At 39.7% G+C, this 4,696-nt stretch overlaps 1 pseudogene; it reads left to right on the top strand.

Annotated features, from left to right (window-relative positions):
• The first annotated feature begins 3,883 nt into the window (after positions 1-3,883).
• Positions 3,884-4,268, top strand: LOC126003887 (40S ribosomal protein S15a-like; annotated as a pseudogene).
• Positions 4,269-4,696: the final 428 nt, after the last annotated feature.

Raw genomic sequence — 4,696 nt, 5'->3', positions numbered from 1 at the left:
TACTGTGTCTCCAAAGAAGTCATTAATACAATGGCAGACTGTTTAATAAGCTCTTGTTGTTAGCTGTCCGATCTGTAAATTAGGGAATTCCTTTAGCGATGACAAGCATACAAAAATGAAGTTGTCCAGAAATCCAAAGCTCTATTACTGATACTATGACTTTTTATTTTTTGTTTTGTTTTTGGCTTTTTGGTTTTTTGGGCCACACCTTGTGTGTGCTTGATAATTACTGCTGGCTTTGCATTCAGGGCTCATTCCCCTGGGGACCCATATGAATGTCAGGGATCGAATCTTGTTGGCCACCTGCAAAACAAATGCCCCTTCCCACTGTGTTTTATCACTCTGAACCCTGATACTACAACTTTTAGGGCCATGTACTCCCTGGCAGGACTCCTAGAAGGAAGAAGATACAGTAGTAGAGGATGCCCACACTCATTCTAAAAAGCTTGTTGATATCAGCCCCAAAGTCAGTACACCTGAAGTATGTCAAATTGGCATCCCTGCAAGGAATCAGAGTATCAGTGATGAGGCAGGCCACTGGGGAAAGTGATTCCAGGTAATGCAAGCAACAAGTGTGGCTTTGGCAGTGTGGAGACTTGGCCCATCCTCTCCCCCCAAAATATCTACATTGATTTGTGTACCTATAATCTTTCATTGCTCAGTTTATATCTCATTCAAAAAAAGAGTGAGTCTGTAGAGCTTGGCTTGGTTTGAACATGGCAACCATGTTTGTGGGTGTGGTTATAACTGTCAGGCTCCATGGAAGAAGGAAGATATGGTGGGAGGGTGTCCACACTCATTCCAAAAAGTCCTGGTGATATCAGCTCAAAAACCAGCATACCTGAAGTGTAGTCAGATTGGTGTCCCTGCAGGGAATCACAGAGGATCATTGATGAGGCAGTGGCATTGGTGGTAGATAGTGATTCTGGTGTGATGGAGTCAGCAAGCATGATTTCAGTAGAGTGGGGGCTTAATCTATTCTCTCTTCCCAAATAAACAGCTTTCTGCTGCATGGGCTATTGTACCCATAATCTTTCATGGCTGTTTTATGTCTCATATGAGAAAAGAATGAGTCTATAGAGCTGGCCCAGTTTGAGTATGATTACTCTGACAGTATATTGTTAGGTTCTGAATCTCTGCTCTTTTACATTGGTCTTTTTAATATATCTTTATTGCCAATATTATTGACTTAATTACTGTATTTTATGGTAATCTTAAAATTGTGGAGTATTAATCCTTCAATTTGCTCTTCTGTATGTTTTGATTATACTGGGACCTTTGCAGTTTCAAATAATTTGCAGCGATAGTGTATCAATGGCTACAAAGAACCTGTGAAATGCACTAGAAATACACTAAATTTATAAATCAATTTAGGAATAATTTATACGCTTTGTAAAATTGTGATGATTCTACCCCCATGACCATGGTAATTTCTTCTCTATTTAGGTTTTTAATGTCTTTCAAACAATATATTATAATTTTTACTGGTAAGAGTGTTTTCTTTAACATTGCTACATATATTTCTAGATACATTTTTATATTTTTAAGTAGGACTATTTACAAATAGTCTTTTTGTAAAAATAGGCTTTTTTAAATTTTTATTTTCTGATTATTGTTTGCATTAAATTATATGTTTCAATTATTTTATTTTTCCCTAACATAATTGTTCTATTTGAATATTTTCCAAATAAGCTAATCTCTTTAGAGTTACTAGTTTCTAACACATATTTTTTCAATATAGTTACTTTTCTAGAACAACTTATCAATCATACTTATTTTGAGATATATGCATGCATGATATTGCCAGTATTTGAATTTTTCTGGGTCTATTGTTTCTCATTTTAGAAATTCTAAGTATTGTTCCTTTTTCACCGAAAGCCTCTGCATCTTCCTCGAGAATTTTCTTTGTAGAAATTCTCTAAGCTCTGAGATAAAATCGATGCGGCTAATGAGGATTTGCGTTTTTCTTGCCACCTGCGCCATTGCCAGTTTCAGAAAACTCAAATGTAAATAATTGGCTTGAAATTAAAGAGAAATTTGTTTAGAAACACATAGGCACTATGTATTTGCATTTCTTAAGAAGTATACGAAGGACAATGTGAGACTGAATTCTCAGTAATGAAGTTCATTGTTCCTTTTTTACTCATAGCATAGATGCTCTGTGGTTGTTGCAGCTCAGTTATTACTAGCTCACCTTTTCACTGGAGGTGTAGACCTTGGGAGGGGCGGTTCTCACCTTTATGTGGGAGGTGGCCAGGAGGACTTGTATGGCTCTCATCTCTGTACTCAGCAAGGCAAGACTGCGGAAGTTCAAGCACTTCTGGTTCAATAAATAAATGCCCCTGAAACCACTCCAGTTCTCCATCACCGAGCACTTCCTGTTGTGTATAACTTCCAGTTACCCAGAGGGTTCTTTCTTATTTTTTTTTTATTTTTGTTTTTTTGGTCACAACCCGGCAGTGCTCAGGGGGTTACTTCTGGCTCTATGCTCAGAAATAGCTCCTGGCAGGCTCAGAGGAACCATATGGGATGCCAAGATTCGAACCACCGACCTTCTGCATGCAAGGCAAACACCTTACCTTTATGCTATCTCTCCAGCCCCAGAGGGTTCTTTCTTAAACTTAGTATTTTGGACTGAAAAATCTTTTACTTTCTTGCAAAGCTCAATAAATTTATTTAGAAAGGCATTTCCCCTAAAACTTTCATGTTTGTGACTTGGGGAGTGGGTGTTGGTTTACCACACCTGGTAATGCTCAGGATTTTCTTGATCCTGTATTTAGGGATCACTTGATTTCTAGATAGGGTTCAAGGACCATATGTAATGTTGGGGAATGGAAACTGGGTCCACCACATGCAAGGCATAGCATCCTACCTGCTGTACCATCACTCAGGCTCCTCCCCAAAACTTTTAGTTGTTCCCTAGCAGCCCCCACCACAAGAAAGATATCAATTTTGGGAATGAAACCTCTAACTACCTAGCCCCCTCAATGAGTTGAACATCTTAAAAAATCAGAATGTTAATTTCTATCATTGAACACAGACATAACTATTGTAGGTATCCAAGAAGAGTCAAACAAAAGCTTCTTGCCAATTACGGTTGAAGACAGCTGCTGGCGCTGTCTCCTCTACTACTCTAACATTCAAAATATGCTCACAGGCTGTCTGTCCCCACTTGCCACTATCAAGCTGGTCCCCCAAAATGCTCAGATTACTTTTTAGAAAATGTTTTTTATTTTGTGTTTGGTATTATTTTGTTTGCGCTTAGATTTTTGTTATGAATATCTAATTTTAAACATTCTGTGGATAAAGAATTTGTCCTATGCTAAAAACTCAATCATGAACAACTTGTAACTGTGTATCTCAAGTGATTCAATTAGAGAATTTATTTCTAAAAATTTGAGGTAGAGGGGCCGGGAGTCGGTGGCGCTGGAAGGTAAGGTAAGCCTTACCTGCGCTAGCCTAGGAGACGGACCGCGGTTCGATCCCCCGGCGTCCCATATGGTCCCCCAAGCCAGGAGCGACCTTCTGAGCGCATAGCCAGGAGTAACCCCTGAGTGTCACCGGGTGTGGCCCAAAAACCAAAAACCAAAAAAAAAAAAAAAAAAATTTGAGTAGAAAAAATGTTGGACTAGAAGTGGCATAGGGCAGAAGTGAAGGATCATGGGCACTTACGTGACTATATGGCAGGGATGTGCAATCATTTATACATTAATACCATAAAATTGAACTCTATTGTAATTCTATTGCCTAAATTATGATAAAATTTTAATTCTTGGTGACTAAAAGTTTCTGTTAAATGAATGCAGTTAGAGTTAGAGAAGGACCACTATCACAATGATAGTTGGAAATGATCATTCTGGATATGCCGCCACCATGGTGCGCGATGAATGTGCTGGCCGATGCCCTCAAGAGCATCAACAATGCCGAGAAGCGAGGCAAGCACCAGTGCTCATCAGGCCGTGCTCCAAGGTCATCGTGAGGGTTCCTGACGGTGATGATGAAGCACGGTTACATTGGTGAATTTGAAATCATCGACCATCACAGAGCTGGGAAAATTGTCGTGAACCTAACAGGCAGGCTGAACAAGTGTGGTGTGATCAGCCCCAGATTTGACGTGCAGCTCAAAGATCTAGAGAAGAGTCAGAACAATCTACCTCCGTCCCGTCAGTTCGGTTTCATTGTACTGACAACCTCATCTGGGCATCATGGACCATGAAGAAGCGAGACGAAAACACACAGGAGGGATAATCCTGGGATTCTTTTTCTAGGGATGTATTCCTGAGTCAATAAAAAGCCTCTATGGAAAAAAAAAAAAGAAAAAAGAACTGGGTGCTGAAGAAGACAAAAGTGATATGCGTTGTGCCCTTCCAGTAACAACATTGCAAACCATAGTATTTAAAAGGAAAAAAAGGAAGAGAGGAGGAGACAGAAGAGAGAGAGAGAGAGAGTAGAGAAGAGAGAGTTGGAGAGATGAGAGGAGAGAGAGCGAAGTCCTTCCATAGAGGTGAGAAGGGTAGGAGGGAAACTGGGAACATTGGTGGCAGAAAATGTGTGCTGAGCGACAACATAGTATAGACTGAAAATCATCTGAACACTTTTGTAATTGTGTCTCATGGTATTTCAATTTTATAAATTGATTAAAAATAAATAAATTTGGGGGACCAGAGTGGTGGCACTAGTTGGTAAGGCGTCTGCC

Source organism: Suncus etruscus, chromosome 1 (assembly GCF_024139225.1).
Source record: "Suncus etruscus isolate mSunEtr1 chromosome 1, mSunEtr1.pri.cur, whole genome shotgun sequence".
Classification (NCBI taxonomy): Eukaryota; Metazoa; Chordata; class Mammalia; order Eulipotyphla; family Soricidae; genus Suncus; species Suncus etruscus.
The sequence above is the reverse complement of the archived record's forward strand: the minus strand, read 5'-3'. Positions and strand labels throughout refer to the sequence as shown.